This window comes from Cnephaeus nilssonii, assembly GCF_951640355.1.
Source record: "Cnephaeus nilssonii genome assembly, chromosome: 11".
NCBI lineage: Eukaryota > Metazoa > Chordata > Mammalia > Chiroptera > Vespertilionidae > Cnephaeus > Cnephaeus nilssonii.
In genome coordinates, this window is record NC_137082.1 from 6,703,876 (window position 1) to 6,723,639 (window position 19,764).

At 47.7% G+C, this 19,764-nt stretch overlaps 2 pseudogenes across 2 annotated transcripts; one reads left to right on the top strand and one right to left on the bottom strand.

Moving 5' to 3' along the window:
* Nucleotides 1–446: 446 nt before the first annotated feature.
* On the bottom strand, nucleotides 447–1,569 carry LOC307107010 (glyceraldehyde-3-phosphate dehydrogenase-like; annotated as a pseudogene). Its single transcript has one exon. The product of its transcript is annotated as a glyceraldehyde-3-phosphate dehydrogenase-like (transcript).
* Nucleotides 1,570–9,654: 8,085 nt separating this feature from the next.
* Nucleotides 9,655–10,882, top strand: LOC307107428 (armadillo repeat-containing protein 10-like; annotated as a pseudogene). The gene is made up of 3 exons: nucleotides 9,655–9,660; nucleotides 10,005–10,620; nucleotides 10,692–10,882. The product of its transcript is annotated as an armadillo repeat-containing protein 10-like (transcript).
* The last annotated feature ends 8,882 nt before the right edge of the window (nucleotides 10,883–19,764 follow it).

The following is a 19,764-nucleotide window of genomic DNA, read 5'->3' on the forward strand; positions in this document are numbered from 1 at the left end:
ACCCTAGTGTTTCCATACATTATCGATCTCTAGGATTCCTCGAAATCCCCTACGAAGTTGGTCTCAGTCTCAGCCCATTTTACAGGTAAGAAAACTGAGGCCTAGAAAGGTGAGTTGACTTGCCCAGTTTCATTGTAGATGCATGGTGGGTCTGATGTTGGAATTCAGTCTGTCTAATCCCAGAATCCAAGCTCCAGATCAGCATATCCCAAACCTTACTCATTCTCATGCCTATATTTTTGCTATTTCTGCAAACTACCTGTAGTAGTGGGGATGGGGTAGGGGGAGACCTGGGGGGGGGTATGTATTTATGATCTTTCTTTAAATTGTCTCCTCCCCCTTCTTTTTATTTATTTATTTTTTGGCTGGGTACAGTGAACTTGGATAGTACATGACAAGATAAGGTTCCCAAAGCCCCTCCCCTTCTTCAGGGGGTGTGGGATGGAAACTGTGGAAGTCAGGAGATTCTCAGTGTGTTGGGGGATCGATTTGGGGCAAGGACTTCCCCAGAAGCTGAGAGCCTCTCTTCCTCTCGCTGGGGCTGGTGGTCCAGGGGGTTCTTACTCCTTGGAGGCCATGTGGCCATGTGGCCACCCTGTTGCTGTAGCCAAATTCATTGTCAGAACAAGAAATGAGTTTGACATAGTGATCATTGAGGGCAATGCCAGCCCCAGCATCAAAGGTGGAGGAGTGGGTGTCACTGTTAAAGTCTCAGGAGACAACCTGGTCCTCAGTGTAGCCCAGGATGCCCTTGAGGGGGCCCTCTGATGCCTGCTTCACTATCTTCTTGATGGCATTGTATTTGGCAGCGTTCTCCAGGCAGCAGGTCAGATCCACAACCAACACATCGGGAGTAGGGACACAGAAGGCCATGCCAGTGAGCTTCCCATTCAGCTCAGGGATGACCTTGCCCACAGCCTTGGCAGCGCCAGTAGAAGCAGGGATGATGTTCTGGGCAGCCCCTCGGCCGTCATGCCACAGCTTCCCAGAGGGGCCATCCACGGTCTTCTCGGTGGCGGTGATGGCATGGACTGTGGTCATGAGTCCCTCCTCGATGCCAAAATTGTCATGGATGACGTTGGCCAGGAGGGCTAAGCAGTTGGTGGTACATGAGGCATTGCTGACAATCTTGAGGGAGTTGTCATACTTGTCATGGTTCACACCATCACAAACACGGGGGCATCCGCAGAAGGGGCAGAGATGAGGACCCTCTTGGCTCTACCCTTCAAGTGAGCCCCGGCCTTCTCCATCGTAGTGAAGACACCGGTGGACTCCACAACATACTCAGCACCAGCATCACCCCATTTGATGTTGGCGGGATCTCGCTCCTGGAAGATGGAGATGGACTTTCCATTGATGACAAGCTTTCCGTTCTCTGTCTTGACTGTGCCTTTGAGCTTGCCATGAGTAGAATCATACTGGAACATGTAGACCATGTAGTTGAGGTCAATGAAAGAGTAGTTGATGGCAACAATATCCTCTTTGCCAGGCACCCAATGCGGCCCATTCCGTTCACTCCGACCTTCACCATCGTGTCTCGGGGTTGTGGCTGGCACTGCGCAGGAAGCGCGGTTGTCTGACGAACAGAAGCAGAGAGCCCCTTCTTTTTATTTTTTCATTTTAGCTTCATCCCCAGCAGTATTACCCGACTCTGATAAGTTAAGAATATATTTGTTTCTAAGACAAATTTGGAATAAATACCTGACTACTAAATTACACTCTTGCCTTATCCTACCTTATAATCTTGGAAACCACCCGTGGTACAAGAACTATACAAATTCTAAACATGTATCCCAAAAAGCCATAATCACATGGCAGGCATCCTGCGTGCCCGGTCACATTTACTCCGTCAACCTTCCTGATACAGCCCACCCTTTGACAGGCACTGGGCGCCCGCCTGGACTCCTCCAGCCCACGGACATCCTTCCTTTTGTGGACAGAAAATTCATGTCATTAGCAAACCACAAAAAGACAGAATGAAAATAAGGGCGAAGGATTTGTTTCCTTGAGAAGATTATAAGATCCTTGAGGATTAGAAGCAAACCTCTTCAATCTTGAAGGCTTGCTCTGTGGGAAACAGAGATGGAAGCTCACAGAAGGTGCCCAGTAAAGCCTGGGGGAGGGGCTGATGGGGACAGAGCACGGAGAAGTGGGGAGATGTTATTGTCACGGCTGGGTTTGGGCCAGCCTGAATCCATATTCCTTCTTCTGCCAACAATGCTCAGAATGCACCTGGGAGTGTCCCCTCCCTTCTCCCAGCCCAGCGCTCCAGGGTGGGCCTCCCCCACCTAGCCATAGGTGCTGGACATCCCCCAAGCCACTGTGATTAGTTCAGAAATGGGGCCATGCCCCAAACTTGGCCAGGGAGTCAGGCCTAAGGCTTTTGTTCAAGTTTCTGGGGAAGGAGCAGCTCTATCCTGCTGAGCTGGACTCTCAGAGGGCGGGGGCCTGGAGAGCTGGGTGGTCATCTTGCTGGGAGCCTAAGAATTTAAACCCCATGGAAGAGGCAGGCACGTAGAGAGAGGGCCGGGCTTGAGAACCTGCATCAAAACAATCCTGAAATAGGATCTAATGTCAGAATTTTCAGCCAATAACCCTTCTTTTGGCATAAGCCTTTTTGAATTGGGTTTTCTGTTACTTGCAACCAAAACACCCTGGAGGAACCCTTGACTAGGGGTCAGGAAACCAGACTCTGAGTGTATCTCATGTGACCCTGGTGAGTCACTGCATCATTCATGACCCTACCTCAAAGGCACCTCCCACTCTCTCCTCCCCCAGCACTTCCTGTCCCGACCCAGCCCAGTGCCCCCTGACCTTTCATTCTATGTTCATGACCTTGTTTGCTAGCCATCTGTCTCACTGCTGTCCGCCCAGTGCTCAGAACAGACCCGGCACTCGGGAAGTCCTGGGTAAATATTTGTTGTGTGATCCTGCCTCAGTGTCTCCACCTGTGAAATTTGAGGGCAGTATAACATTTTCTCTCAGGATCCTTCTGCTAGGCTGTGCTTTGCTTCCATCGCAGCTCCCCAGACCTCTGGGAACGTGGCACGAGGGTTTCTTCTGAAGGCGCTCGTGTCTCCAGCAAACTACCTCTTACTCACAGGGAAGGAGTTTGTAGGACTGTCCTCTTTCGCTCCCTTCCTCTGCCTACACAAGCTCATTAACCAGGAAGTCCCTCTTGATGTCTAACCCAATCTTTCATGCTGCAACTTGAGTTCAACAGACATTCCAGGCCACTCAGAGCAGAGAAGAACCAGTGTAAAGTGACATGAAATCCTGTGAGAAAATAAAACTCAAAGATGCCTGCATTTTCTTCCACCACAAAGAAACCCTCGTTTCCTTCTCATGACCAGTTTCTGACTTTGCACAAAGTTCCTTTCTTGTCTGCGCCTAGGAACAAAGCTCTTCTGGAGATGCGGGTGCAAAGATGAGAATAAAATAAATAAACTCTGTTTAATCTTCCTATTGTCAAAACAATGGCTCAGCCAAAATACCTGTGCTCTGATTCATCCCACTGACCCCCTTCAGAGGGAGCGGGCAGGAGGCAGGAGAGGCAACATTTCTCAGCCCATTTTCCAGATGAGCTCAGAGGAAGGGGGAGGCTCTGCAGTGAACACGCCACAGTAAACAACGGAAACCACGTCTTTTCCCGGGTCAGGTACTGCCTCCTAGTTTAAAGGCAGGCCCCACCACCTAGGACGCAGGCTTAGCCTCCATTCATTCATTCATTCATTCACTCATTCACTCACTCACTCTCTCATTCAGAGGATAAAGAGCCTGGACTGAGCACCTCCCTGGGCCTTGCTCAGTACCCTCGGGGCTCCTTTCCCACCCGGCCCTCTGAGGGAGGACGTGCAGGAATTATCTGTCCCTTGACTGGATGGGGAGGTTTAATGAGTTAATTGCTTAAAGTATTTTTCCTAGTTTATTCTTTGTCTTTTAATTGTACTTGTGGTGTTTTTTGACGTCCTGGAATTTTTAATGTTTATATGGATGAGTCTTTTTGTTTTTCTTTGGAGTGTCTGGTCTTATGTGCCTAGAGAGGATTCAATAGGGAGTGATTTTTAGGGCCCTATTTAAGGTCATAGGTCATGAGCAGGTAGGGGTGAAAGGGGAAGATCCACGTCATTCCTTCACTTTATAAATGAGGAAACTGAGGCTCCACTGTGAGTGCACAGCGGGGCCGAAGTCGCAGTCCTGGTCCCTGCCCAGGGCTCTCTCTGCTGTGTAACTAGATAAGAATAAAAATCAGGAGAAGACAGAGGGCTCTCGGCCACCTAGAGTGCACTGCCCAGTGGCTGTCACCGCCCCTCCAAAGCTGAAAGGACACTGTCCACCCTACACAGGCAGTGCCATCGAGTTCACTGGACATCTGTCCAGCTGTCCACAGCAGCAATGAGCCCCCACATCATGCCCCCTGAAGGCCTTTCTAAGCTTGTGAGGGCAGATACCACAAAGGAAAAGACATGGTTGAACAGGAACATGATAAATTCCTGTACATCGACACCCACAGCTGATTCAATTGAAAGACACAAGACAACTAGGAAAGAAATTTCCAACATTGATGACAATGTATTGATCATTCTTAAAACATACACAGCTCACCCAGAGCAATGCAGAAAAGTGAGAGACAAATCCCAGCGGTGGAGACGCCAATGGGCAGCCCACTGGGGACAAATGCTCAAATCCTCAGTCATCAAACCAACTGAAGTGAAAGCTACAGTGAGATCACTTCTCATGCCTTTCAGAGCAGCAATATTAAAAAGAACGGAAACACGGCATCAGCAAGATGGGGAGAGACCGCAACCCACAGACTACTGGGGGACATAAAGGACTCTGCTTTTCCGAATCTTGTAACACATATTCAACTCCTTAGAAATGTGTGGTTTTGTCCCAGCACCTTCATTTGGAAGGAATTCTTTAGGAACTATGTATAAGGAAGGAGATGTGTCCCCATGCCGTTTATAGGGGAGAAGTTGGACGCAGCCCCTATGCTCGGCGTTAAGGAGTCCGGCGTTAAGGAGTCCGGGAGGTCTACTCCAGCACAGACTTTCGACGGAACAGGATGGAGCCGCAGAGGAGAACGAGGCTTCACAGAAGATGCCAGCATGCAGTCAATTTAAAGATCAGGGCACAAAGCAATATGTATGTACACAGCATTCTAGTTCTACAAAAACACACACGTCCATGAGTACACGTGCACAGAAAGCAATCCGGAAAAAACACGCACCAAACGCCAGAGTGCTTTTCTCCGGGAGTGAGAATGACTTACTTGTTTGCTTGTTTTTCTGTGTTTCGATTGGTCGGTGCCAGGACTGGAGAGGTGGGGAGGGCATGGGAGAGAAGACACGCACATTCCGTCGGAAGCGTTATTTGTCATAGACTTTGCAGACTACGATGACAGTACTTACCAAACGTCTGAGTGTGTGTGACCCATCATCCCAGTCATTTTACTTCTAGGAATTCACCCTAAGGAAATAGAGATGTGTGCAAAGACTTAGGTACAAGGACATCCACTGTAAAGTTCTTTACAATGGCAGAAAGTTGGAATCGACCTAAATATTCAACAATGGAGAACTGTTTCAAGAAGCTGGTCTGCTTTCCTAGTGAAGGGCTATGCAATCAATTACCGTGATGTCGAATACTGAATGAGACAACAAAATGTCCTAGATATAAAGAAAAAAAAAGATTTAAAATGGCAAGGACTGTTTGATAGCAATACTGTAAAATACCACACACGCTAAATTTTAAGTAGGACAAAAGAAGCTGAAGGAGGGAATGTGGGCAGTGATAATCACTGCCTGATGGGATTCTGGGTTTGGTTTTTTTCTTTGTGTTTTCCTACATTTTGCAATTTGAGTACAATAAACCTGTTACTGTCACAGCCATATTTTTTTAATTCTTTTTTTATTGATTTCAGAGAGGAAGGGAGAGGGAGAAAGAGATAGAAACATCAATGACGAGAGAGAATCATTACCTGGCTGCTTCCTGCACGCTCCCTACTGTGGATCAAGCCCGCAGCACAGGCATGTGCCCTTGACCGGAATCAAACCCGGGACCCTTCAGTCTGCAGGCCGATGTTCTACCCACTGAGCCAAACCAGCTAGGGCACAACCATATTTTTTAAAGGGGGTGGGAGGTGGGGGTAGTTCCAGGAACCTTTACACTAAAACAAGCTAGTCATTGGTGTCTGTAAATTCCAATTTCCCAGCCAGGCTGCTTGGTGTTGACAATTGCATAGCTACCTCCGGAATCAGAGGCCGGGTTCATGATTAAAATATGTCCCTCTGGACATCCTCTCTCAGTGCCACCTAGAACAGATCCTGCCCTCAAAGCCATGCCCAGCCAGTCCATAAACCTTTCGAGGGCTGTTTTGAATCTCAGGGATGGACTGTGGTCGAATCCAGCTGGGGTTGGCCGTGGCGGACACTTGCTCAATCATCTGTTGTGTAATGATGAAGAATTCGTCCTATTCTCAGAAACCCATTGTCAGGACAGGACGGAGGTTTCCAAATATGCGTTCTGGAGCTTGTCCCGCTTTCCTCTGGGGTCAAGCAAGCCATGCGCTCAGGATAATTAAAGTCACAGAAAGCCTGCGACTGCTTGCCTTTGTCTGCCTTTACTAGCATGTCCGGTAGAGTCCTGGCGCAGACAACTAGATTTTAAATCTGCCTGCACCTCACTGCTGCTGAGGACCAGAAGGGCAGGCTGCTAGTGGAGAAGCTCCAAACGAGGGAGTCTGTGACTCACCCATGATCACTCTCGGCCAAGGGCGAGTGGGAGGAGGCCCAGCAGGAAGACCCAGACCCGGGGGCCTGCTCAGGGAGTCAGGGGACAACTGGGCATCTCCCAGAAGGAAGGAGCTCTCCCTGGCAGCTGCCTTATATACTGGACTTGGGGGGAGAAGTGTGGGCTCACCAGTGGGTGCTTAGGGTCCTACCAGGCCAGCTCCTGGGTGTGTGGACCCTGCCTGCAGCACCCAGTCTGTGTCAAGCCTCTGCTCAGTGTTGCATGTGCAATGATTAGCAAACCCAGACAGACACAGTCAGACCCCTGCTCAGATGGCACGTACCCAGCATCTCCATCCTCCACTGTGACAACCACAAATGTCTCCAGACATTGCCAAATGTCCCCTGAGGGAGGGAGGAAAACAGCCCCTGGCCTAGTGGCCTCTGCTTGGGACAGCACCGATCTAACAGGAGAGAGAGGCAATGCGATGAGCAACTGCGACATGCTGGGGCAAGTGCTAGGGTGGGGGACATGCGGGCAGTGTGACATTAGGAGGAACAGCTCACCGAGACTAGTCCAGGCAGGTATCTCAGAGGAGTAGGGTCTCAGCCAAGACCTTTCTCAAGGGGACATCCCACACACAGATAGATGGTTGAGCCGGAGCCCCAGTTTTCCTGCCTGTGAAATGGGACAGAAATATCCAACCTACCAGCCCTGGCCGGTAGCTCAGTTGGTTAGAACATCATCCCAACACACCAAGGTTGTGGATTCAATCCCACCAATGAATGCATAAATAAGTGGAACAAATTGATGTTTCTCTCTCTCCCTCTCTCTTTGTAAAAAAATCAATCAATAAATAAAAGTTTTGTCCCACTGGTGTGGTTCAGTAGTTGAGCAATAACATATGAATGAGAAGGTCATGGTTCGATTCCTGGTCAGGGGACATGCCTGGGTTGTGGCTCGATTCCCACTGGGGGTCTTGCAGGAGGCAGGTGACCAATGATTCTCTCTCCTCATTGATGTTTCTCTCTCCCTCTCCCTTCCTCTCTGAAATCAATAAAAATATTTTTTAAAAATAAATAAAATTTTTAAATGTCCATCCTTCCTACCCTGCACCTCTGCATCGGGGAGGGGACAAGGCTGAAGGCTCACACTCAATTTAGGATGTTAATATGATCAGTAACGACTAATGGCGTGCTTTAACCCTTTGTACGCATAAGCTTCTATAGATGCAATTAAATTCAAAATATCGTGGCATGTGGGAATGGTTTCCATTTTGGACGCGTGGCAGTTAATGGGTTAAACAAGACGCATCAGCACCGTCATTCTCATGGGGATCTACACACTCCCTTCTCTGCTTCCTTCAAAGCTCCAGGACCTCATTCCTATGAGGGCCAAGGAAGCACCAGGACCCCCCAGACTTGAGCCTTTTTGAGCCACTGTTGCTCATTAGCTGTGTGACCTTGGAGAAGTTATTAAGCTCTCTGAGCTGTCACCTCATCTGTGGGACCAAGTCAACAGGTTACCTACCGTGGAGGGCTGTTGTAGAATTAAGAGGAGAAAAGTATGCACAGCTCTGCTCAGAATGCCAGGCAAGTAATAGCCGCTCAACCAGCATCAGTCCTCACTGTATGACTTAAGCCAACTTCCATGCAGCTTATTCATTCACTCTGCAGTCATTTATTGACCACTTACTGCGTGCCAGTGCTATTTTAGGCACTCAGGGTTTCCTAAATAGATAGGTTTCCTAAAAATTGAGATTTACTTTGCTGAGGTGGATCAGAAAATGCACAAGCAGAGAGAGAAATACATCAAATAATTTCAAGTGTGTCATGAGAGAAATAAAATAAAACAGGATCACAAGAGAGAAAGTGGCAGGGCAAGGGGTGGTCAGGAGCCTCCTGGAAGAGGTAACCTCTGACCTGTGGATGGAAGGTGGGCCTGCCTTGCAAACACCTGGGAACATCTCTCAGAAGGAGCCCAAGAGGGCACACGCCTGTTGTGCATCGGGAAGGGCAACAGGGCCAATGTGGCTGCAGCAGTTGGGGGAGGCGAAGAAATGAAGTCAGCGAGGTGGATGAGGCCAGCCTAGTCAGGGGCCTACCATCCGACCGCTAACAGCTGACACTTAGTGTGTACCACCCACCCGGCTTAAAAGCTTTCTCTCATTTCATCCTCAGGACAACCCTATTAGGAAGGTACGACCATCGGATTGGTCTGCTCTGCCGATTAGGAAACTGAGGCCTGGAAGGTTAAGTGTCTTGGCAAGGGTCACTCGATCAGTACAGGATAGAAGAAAATGAGTCTCTGATTGCAAACAGTCTGGCTCCAGTGATTAGACTCTTGTTAAATATAGAATAGAGCAAAAGGAAGCCACTGGAAGGTCCTTGTGCCCCCAGTATCTCCCCCAAACAGGCTGAGCCTTTAATTAGCAGATGTGCAAGCTGGTGGTGGACCAGGCTGGCATTTGTCATCCTCCCTCCATGGCCCCCAGAACCTGAGCTGGCTGCCAAGTAGGGTCACAGCCAGGTGACTGCACAGTGACACACCTTCAAAGTTATGTCTGCAATTGGGCTTGAGAGCCCAGGATCCTTGGCCTCCTGCTCAAAAGGGCAAATGCATTGGAGTCAGTGAGCTGCATTTAAACCCGGAGGCTCCAGTCGCTGGAGCCAGAAAATCAGGGTGGAGAGAACCAGTTAGAGTCCTAGTCCAGACCTGGGCCTGCATCCACCGCCTCCAGCAGAAAAGATAACAGCACCAGCGGCCTTGCTTGACCTGAGGCCCCACGTGGCAGCGGGAAAAGGAGGAAGAAGCCCAGCGCATTCTCTGCCTTCCCTGCTGTTCTATTCAGACAAAACTGAAGTCTGTAGGGGGAAACGGTAACAAAAACAAGGATCTCCCACCTGTCGGAGCCAACCTGGGCGGATGCAGGTGCTGTGCTGGAGAAGGGGAAGGGCACAGGTGTGACTTGCCGAGGAAATGGCAAATCAAAGGTGAAGGTGAATTTGGAGGTGTGGGGACTGGATACCCTCCCTGAGCACCTCTCTCTCTCTAGGGCTCAGGGCCTCAGTTTCTGCACCTGCATAATACACTTAACACACGCCAGCGACTTTGGCTATATTATTCCCTTTAGCCCTAAGGGCAATTCTGCCAGGCAAGTCTTTTTTATTTCGCTTATAGTTGAGAAAATTAAATATTCAAAAATTTAGGGTTCGGCTCCAGCTCAGGTGGCTGTGGAACCCACTTGCTTAGCAAACACCTGCGCTGGGCCCCAGCCTCAGCGGCACGGGCAGCACCTGGATGGGGGATGGGTGGCAGTGGGCCTGGTCCTCCGGCCACGCCTGCTATTGCATTTACAGGCTGACCGGGGCCAGGCGCTACGGCTGCGTCCCACCTGGTCCACAGAAGACTTAACCAATGGTTCATATGATGATGTCCTAGATGCTGAGCCACTTCAGGAACTGCTTCATCTGCTTGAGTCAACCGAACATCTGATAATTATTGAAAAAGCTCTGGTCACTCTGGGTAGCAATGCGGGCTCTTCAGCTAAGCACGTCATTCTTTGTGAATTGGGTGGTATTCCCATTGTTGGAAGCAAAATTGGCGATCCCAACCACAGTAATAAAGAGAAGACTTTAAAGGCACTGAGTCACCTGAGTGTGGACGTTGAAAAGCAAATGAAGATAAAGGTACACATCAATCAAGTCTGTGAGGATGTCTTCTCCCGTCCCCTGAACTTCCCATGCAGCTGGCGAGCTGAGACTGTTAACAAATATGACCATTACCAACAACCACCAGCACATGCTGAACAGTTACATTACAGGCCAGTTCCAAGTGTTGCTTATAGGAAACGGAGGCACCAAGGTTCAGGTTTTGAAATTGCTGTTAAATGTGTCTGAAAATCCAGCCAGGACAGAGGACTACTTGGTATCCAGGTGGGTTCCTCATCCCTTTCCCTCTAGGATGGCCATGTGGCAAAGGGGATTCTTCTTCGAGGTCTGACACTCTTTCAGAATATAAGTAACTGCCTCAGAAAGGAAGGCCATTTAGCTATTCAGCCTACGGTCACTAAAGTTCACTGTTTTTCCTGTTATATGGAGAAGAACGCACCCAGGAAATGAGAGTGTTGGTTATCACCATGATGCGGACGTGAAGGCAAAGGTAACAATCATACCCAAACTCTAACTGGTAGGTTGTATATTTCCAGAGTAATGCAGTCTGGAAGTAATGCGTGTACATTTCTTTTTCATCTTCTTTACGAAGAGATTCTCTCGGCTGCTGAATTTAAACAGCAAAAATCAGATTTCATCATTTACACAACTATAACTTGCCATGGTCTTCTGGGTTATTTTGGACAATTTTACTGATACCAAGTGAATATAACAGCTTGTTCTGGAACACTTATTTTCTTTTTCTTTTGCTATTTGCTGAGCTACTTCATTTATTTCCTCGACATGAAGTGACAACGACCTTTTAATGGTAAGCTGCCCTTCTGCTGTGTGCTGTGACTGGAAGTTACTCATCTGAGAGGGTGGTAATATATGGCTGTCTCAGAAGTGCTGTAGGAAGGACCTTGGTCTTCTGGCAGCAACGAGAGCCTAGGCTCTGGAGCCACCTGCTAGCCTCGCCATACTGCCTTCAAAAGTCTGTTCCAATAGTCAGAACCCGTTCTAGTCAACGAAAATTGTAAACTTTGAGGAGAAATGTTTCTTACTACTCACCCACTCCTCTTCAGTGTGCTGGTATGTAAAGATGCTGTGCATAAAATATTGGCACCGATCAAAGTATCCACCTATAGGCAAATGGTTAAAGCAATGAAGAACTGAGTCTTAAAGAACTAAGCAGGTCTAAGTTTTTAAACCCAATTCACCTGGCACCAGGTCTGTGCGCTTTAATTTCCCAACACTTATAAAATGCTCCAAAAACATCCCTGGCAGTACCCTAGTTGAGACCTCAGCCCCAGCCACACCTGGATTGTAACCTGTGAGACTCTGAACAGAGGACCCAGCTAACCTGTGCCTGAAATCCTGACCCACAAAAACAGTGGCATATAAATGGAAGGTAGCACCCAGGTGTTGATTTAAGTCACTAGGTTTGCATGGGAATTGTCGGGCAGCCATTAGAAATGGACGCACTGCTCATGACTGCCACTTCTCAGAGCTCTCTGTGCCAAGGGTGGTGCAATGTTCTCCACAACAACATCCTGGTTTTACACATAGAGAAACTGAGGCCAACAGAGTCACAGTTGCCCATGACTAGTCAGCAGTGGTGGCAAAAATCTAAATCCCGCTGATCCACCCAGCGCCGGCTCTCAGCTACACAGGCTTGCAATAGTTTTAAATATAGATGAAAACACCTTCCTGAAAATCTCAGTAAGAACACATGTCTCCATGTTGGTAATCCGGACAGTGAGATAAGAGACAGTACGGTGTTTTGCTTCTGTGCTTTTTCTACATTTTCTAATTTCTTTTACAGTGAGTATTATTTTTAACACTCAGGGAAGGAATGATAAAAAGAACTTGGTGTCCATGGTGACAATCTCTGAGCAGTGGGGTTGCAGGCCACTTTATTATTTTTTAAATATTAACTCAATTCTCTATAATAGGGGTAGGGAATCTTTTTTCCTGCCAAGGGCCACTTGGATATTTATAAGCCCATCATTCATGGGCCAAACAAAATTACCATCTTTAAAAATTAGCCTGCTATATTTGGACAAACATTTAATTAACTCACCCCTAATGCCTTGGCAGGGCCAGACTAAGTGATTTCTTGAGCCTTATACAGCCACAGGCCGGACATTCCCCATCCCTGCTCTATAACAATCTCAATTGTCCACATGAAACATGTGGCTGCTGTATTTTGAAAATGCATGTGCCGTTGAGAAGAAGTGAATGGGTTTTAGAAAGAGAAAGCAAAGGAGAAAAGGTGACAGAGCTGGGGGCCTGGTCCCAGACACTGAGCTTGGACAAAAAGTAAATTTTCTAAGAAAAGTAAATTTACTGGCAAACTTAAAATGTGGCTTCAGATCTTCCAGAAGAGGTAGCTATCTCACTCTCCCAGCAACTGAGCTTTTTATTACTAGTAAACACTAGGGGCCCAGTGCACCAATTTGTGCACCTTGAAAGGAACTGTGGGCCGCCAGGCTGTGGTGGGCACAGGGGTGGGTCTCAGGTCCATCCTCCATGCCCCCACCTGGCCCCTCCCACCACAGCCCCCGGGTCCCTGTCTACCTGCAGAACCGCTCCTGCCACCACAGCTCCCACACGCTGAACTTGGTGGGAGCTTGGTGTCCATGGTGACAATCTCTGAGCAGTGGGGTTGCAGGCCACTTTATTATTTTTTAAATATTATCTCAATTCTCTATAATAGGGGTAGGGAATCTTTTTTCCTGCCAAGGGCCACTTGGATATTTATAAGCCCATCATTCATGGGCCAAACAAAATTACCCATGAATGATGGGCTTATAAATATTGATGGCACAGAGTGATTGGGGCTGGTGCCAGCAGCAGGTTCAAGTGGAGCTGGCCCCATCAGCAGGTGCAAGTGGCGGCTGCTGTCCCGATCACCCCTCAGGAGCAGGGGGAGATGGAGAAACCCTGATGGGCAATTGGGGCCGGCAGCTGCTGCTCGAACCTGCTGACAGCACCGAGTGATCAGGGCCAGCACCAGGCACTGGCAGCAGGTGCGAGCGCCAGGTGGGATTGTGGCGGACAGGAGCAAAGAATTTTCAGTAACCACCAGAGGCTCGCCCCGATGACAGCGACCAGCACCCCGCCTTGGTCTGGAGCCCCTGCTCATCTGCTCCACCATCCTACAGCAGCCAACACATGCCATGTTCTGCACTCTGCTGCCTGCTGCCGACGCCCACCATGTTCCACGCCCCACCCACCCACCCACTCCAGTGGTCAGCGCATGTCATAGCAACCAGTTTTTTGGTTGTTCTGCCATTCAGTCTATTTGCATATTAGGGTTTTATATATAGAGATTTGCAGTATCTTCTGCAAATGTTGTCACCTGAAATTTTGCTTTTTTAATTGGTAGCTATTCCTGTGGGCTCTTGCTTGGAGAACAAAAGCTGCTAAGAAATGAGGGCTCCAGGCAACTTTCCCTCCACATAGGGAAAGGGAAGGGAAGGTGTGCTCACCAGTCCCCATGAGCACGCTGTGCAGAGGGCACGTATTTGGGTTTAGCACTAACCCCTGACTATAAGGGCTCAGTGTGCACCCAGCTCTATGCAAGGCCCTTTCTGAGGAGTCTCTCATTCTATCTCCCACACCTATATGAGGTGAGTCCTAGCATTGTTCCCATTTTACAGATGAGGAAGTGAAGACTTAAGGAGATCAACTAATAATAATAATAATAATAATAATAATAATAACAACAACAACATATTTCATTAAATCTAAGACATTCTATAATTTGATGGGCCACTAAGAAAAAAAATACAGCCAGCACAGACTGTAAGATGAACCCTGGTTCTAGAGCCATTAAAATGTGCATCTAGCACTAGCTGGTTTGGCTCGGTGAATAGAGCATCGACTGGGGACTGAAGGGTCCCGGGTTTGATTCCTGTCAAGGGCACATGCCTGGGTTGCTGGCTCAATCCCCAGGAGGGGGCATGCAGGAGGCAGCCAATCAATAATTCTCTCTCATCATTGATATTTCTATCTCTCTCTCCTTCTCCCTTCCTCTCTAAAATCAATAAAAAAATTATTTTAAAAAGTGTGCATCTAATAAACCCAGCGCTAAGCACAATCTGGTATCCTGGGTTGGATCCTAGAACAGGAAAAAAGGACATGAATGGAAAAACTGGTGAAATCCAAATTTTTTCATAGAATTGTATACCTAAAATAGGTGGGTTTTGTTGTATGTAAATTATTCCTCAATAAGCCCGACTTTTAAAAAATGTAAGCCCCAAGTGAGATCCAGCTTTTAATTATGTGTTATTTGGACCATAGAATTATTTTGGGGATAAATTAGAATTCATTATCATCATTTAACAATCAGAAGAATTCATCTAAAACTGTGTATATCAGAGCCTCTGAGTTTTTCTTAAAAAATAATACTGGGCTCCTCTTTCTCACATGGTGAATATCAGCCGGTCCGAATGGCAATCCCCTGGAGATGAGTATGAGCTCTCCAGTTTGCCCCAGTCCCCACTACTCCCTATTGCCTACCTGCTTCTGAGCCTGCCTCGTGCATTTAAGACACCTGCCTGTGGGTATGTGACTTTTGTGACTCTTACTTTAAACTCTGTATACATGATGGCTTCAGAAAAAGCAAAGCAAACAAACAAAGCCTGCAGCACAGACTGCTGGATGCCTTCCCATTGCCCAGTCTCCTTCCTCCTCTCTAACAGAAATCCTAAATCCCTGAGGCCTGAAATGAGCTTGGCTAAAAGATCATTTTTTGGTGCCTCCTTTGCAATATGTGTGGCCACTGACACACACAAGCAGAAGTCAGGGAACATGGCCCTCACGGGTTCTTTCAGGGGCTGACTCAGCTGGGAGGTGGACCACTTGCCATCCTTATTCCTCATCTTCCTGGCTGGAATATGGGTATGATGGTGTTTGGGAGCCAGGGTCAAGGGACAAAGATTCTTCCCATTCCCCTGAAATACCGATGGGCTGATTTTTCAGGGTCATAAGCCAACCTGTTCCTTCTTTTGTTTGTTGGTTAGGTTTTTTTTCATTATTTTCTTCCAGTTTTATTGCGATATAATTGGCCTACAACACTGTCTAAGCTTAAGCTGTACGATACAAAGACTTGACATGCATATGTATGTATTATGAAATTATTTCCATAATAAGTGTATCTAACATCCATTACCTCATTTAGCCACAGACTGTTTTTCCCTGCCATGAGAACTTTCAGGGTCTGCTCTGTTAGTGCCTTTCAAGTATGCCACACAGCTGTGTTAACTACCATCACCCTGCCACACACTGCATCCCCGGACTTACTTATTTATAACTGCAAATCTGTACCTTTTGACCCTCTTCACCCATTTCTCCCACCCCCACCCCCTGCTCTGGCAACCACCAATCTGATCTCTCTTGCTGTGAGTTTTCTTTTTAGATTCCACATTTAAGTGAGATCATACAGAATTTGTCTTTCTCTAACTTATTTCACTTAGCATAAGGGCCTTCCATCCATGTTGTCACCTTCTTTTGTTTGTTTAACCCAGTATGAGTTCACTTTCTGTCACTTGCAACCAAAAGCCTTGATTTGGTTAACTTTCTGCAACTCAGCTAGACACGACCAGCTCATAGTATAAATGGGTCAACATGTTCACTGACACTTAGGGTGCAGCCTTGCCCTCAGCTGGACCTCAGCTCTCCATGCCGAAGGCAAGATGAACCAGATGTACACGGGAGGGTCCTTCTGATAATCCCCAAAACAAGGCTAAGGACCAATTTCTGCAGCATCAGAGCGGGGACTGCAACCAAACGGGCCTACTTCTGCTTGAGGAGATTCCTCCATGGGCAGGAGCAGTGAACCTTCAAACAGCTGCCTCCCTCCTGTAAGAGGTCACCACGCAGACCTGCCTGGACAAGCTGCCACTCACTGAAACACTGGTCTTTTCAGGCCCTGAATAGGATTCCTTTATTCAAGGCTTTTTAAGGAAGACACGCCCTTTTCCTCTGGCTGCACTCACTTGGATTAAGTCCCTTGGCCAGCTTTGCAGATGGAGACGGCAAAGGATTGTTCCTGTGACTTGGCCTAGCTCTTCTGGAGATGGACCGAGAGATGACAAGTGCTGTGCTCTGGAACAGCCCATAAATGACCACGTCCCTGGTCCACAAGGGTCAGAGACCCGGGGCAAGTGCCAGCGTGGTGGCCCCAGAGTCAATCCCAGTGCACGGTCTCTGTTCAGTCTGCAAAGTCATTTTTAAGTCTTTACATTTGAAGCCAGCATCCAAAAGACATGAGATTTTGCACAACGATCTATAGTCCTACTCTCTAATAAAGCTCAAACCTGGCAACAGGCCCAGGTGGCAGCACCTGGCTGGAGCTGCACAGCAGCGGCCAGCCTTCCGGGGCAGACTGCCCAGCTGCCATGCCCCCTCTCCACCTCGTCGTCCTGCCTGGCCCAGAAGGAGTTTGGACCTGTGGTCCAGATCCGGGCGTTCATCTGGAGTCCACAGGCTCAGTCACTCTTCTCCCCTCTGTTCCTTAGACATGTCAAGTTCTCTGCCACCTCCAGAGCCTTGGCACATGCTCTCCTGCCTGGACCGCTCAAACCCCCTGCTCCCCACCACAATCCCATGCCTTTTATGACCCAAACAGTTTTCTGCTTAAATGTCCCCTCCTTAGAGTCACTCTATCTGTTCTTCTCTTCTTTCTTTCTTTTTTTAAATCTTTATTGTTTAGATTATTAGAGTTGTTTCTCTTCTTTTCCCCCCATAGCTCCCCTCCACCTGGTTCCCACCCCACTCCAGGCCTCCCCCCCAGCACTGACCTCTTCCATAGGTGTAAGCTCTTTGTCCAATCTCTTCCCGCACTCCCCCCAAGAATTGTCAGTCTGCTCCCTTTCCATGTCCCTGATTCTATTACATTCACCAGTTTGTTCTGTTCATCAGATTTTTTATTCATTTGGTTTTTAGATTCACTTGTTGATAGATATGTATTTGTTGTCACTTTGTTGTTCATAATTTTTTATCTTTACCTTTTTCTTCTTCCTCCTCTTCTTAGAGAATACCCTTCAGCATTTCATATAATACTGGTTTGGTGGTGATGAACTCCTTTAGCTTTTTCTTGTCTGTGAAGCTCTTTATCTGACCTTCAATTCTAAATGACAGCTTTGCTGGGTAGAGTAATCTTGGTTGTAGGTTCTTGCTATTCATCACTTTGAATATTTCTTGCCACTCCCTTCTGGCCTGCATAGTTTCTGTTGAGAAATCATCTGACAGTCGTATGGGTGCTCCCTTTTAGGTAACTAACTGTTTTTCTCTTGCTGCTTTCAAGATTCTCTCTTTGTCTTTTTCCCTTGGCATTTTAATTATGATGTGTCTTGGTGTGGTCCACTTTGGATTCCTCTTGTTTGGGGTTCTCTGTGCTTCCTGAACTTGTAAGTCTATTTCTTTCACCAGGTAGGGGAAGTTTTCTTCAAATAGGTTTTCAATATCTTGCTCTCTCTATTCTCTGGCACCCCCATAATTTGGATGTTGGTACGCTTGAACTTGTCCCAGAGGCTCCTTACACTATCTTCATATTTTGGGATTCTTTTTTTTCTTTTTGCTTTTCTGATTGGGTGTTTTTTGCTTCTTCATATTTCAAATCTTTGACTTGATTCTTGGGATCCTCTAGTCTGCTGTTGGATCTCTGTATATTATTCTTTATTTCACTCAGTGTATGCTTAATTTCTGATTGGTCCTTTTCCATATCCTTGAAGGTCTCACTAAATTTCTCAGAGGTTTCTAGAAGATTCTTGAGTAATCTTATAACCGTGGTTTTGAACTCTATATCCAGTATTTTGCTTTCATCCATTTCTTTCATTTGTGACTTGTTTCTTTATCTCCTCGTTTTGGCTGCTTCCCTGTGTTTATTTCTATGTACTGGGTAGCTGCTAAGTCTCTTTGAGTTGATAGAGTGGCCTTGTGTGGTAGGTGTCCTATAGGGCCCGTGGCTCAGCCTCCCCAGTCACCTGAGGTGGACGCTCTTGGTGCATCCCTTTGTGGGCTGTGTGCACAATCTTGTTGTAGTTAAGCCTTGATTGCTGTTGGTATCACTGGGAGGAACTGACCTCCAGGCCAATTGGCTGTGAGGACCAGCTGTGTCTACACTGGAAGATCTGTTGTGCAGGAGACACCCTTATGGGGCAGGACTTGCTTCAGTGGGCCTTTGGTGCTCACTGAGTCTGCCCCTTGAATATGTCTTTTATGGATGTGAAGAGTTGTAATCTGGTTTGGTTTCACACTGACCACTGGGTACACTGGCTCTTGGATCTCTAATGAGGTGCAAAGTCAGCCACTGCCTGAGGCCACCCAGCAGGAGCTACAGAGAGATCTGCAGATTCCTTGTCTTTGTATGGGCTTTGGAAGTGCCCAGATGAGGCCCAGCTGTGAAGCAAGGCAGGCTACTGCTGCCAGGCCTTGGGCCTTCTTTCGGAAGCTCTGGGGCTCTCTGACCCAGCTGTGGTTTGACAGGTTTTATGCAGAGAAAGGACAGGCCATTCATATGCAAAAGCCGATGTGCACAACTTGGGTGGGGTTGTAAATTGGGAGGGGCGGGGTCTCTGGGAATCACCAGGGAGGACCAAACAGCAATGGCTGCCAGTCAGCCCTGCACTGGAGAGGTCCCCCGGTCTCCACATCCCTGCAGGAACAATGATAGCTGCGAGCACCTCTGAGAGAAAGCCGCCCTCGCATTCCGGCCCGATGCCAGACAGTCCAGTTTCTCCCCATGAGTCTGGGTCCCCAAGTCTCACCCGGAACTGGAGTTCAGAGCAAGCGGGAGCTTGTATCACCCTCCCGATTAAAAGAGCAGCACATCCTGGTGCCAGCACTTTCCGCGCCTCCACACCTCTTTCCAGTCTCAATGTGCTTTCTTCACCTCTCCAGTTGTGGAACTTCCACTCAGCCAGCTTTCCTGCGGTTCTAAGTGGTAGTTGTTCTGCCTTTTAGTTGTAATTTTGATGTGGTTGTGAGAGGCAACAAGTATAGGTGTTTACCTATGCCGCCAACTTGGTTCTCTCCCCTTTCCTTTCTTTCTTTTGTTGTTTATGTTTTGGTCTTCTTTACTGCTTTTTCTCTCTTCCTTCCTCCCTCCTTCTTTTCTTTCCTCCCTATTTTTTCTCCTCAGCATCATTATCAGAGGCACTCAAAGTATACTTTTCCATTCATGTTAGCACACTAATAAAAGACTCAAACATCCCAGCTGCCCACCCACATTCATTTTTTCTAACTAATAAAACCAGCAAAATCCTTTTTTATAAAGGGAAGTTCCCTTTGCAAAGAAATCATCAGCTATTATCTGAACCACTGCCAACTTTCAAAGGCTCCCAGAGCCTCCACCCTCCCCAGGTCCTGGGGTCAG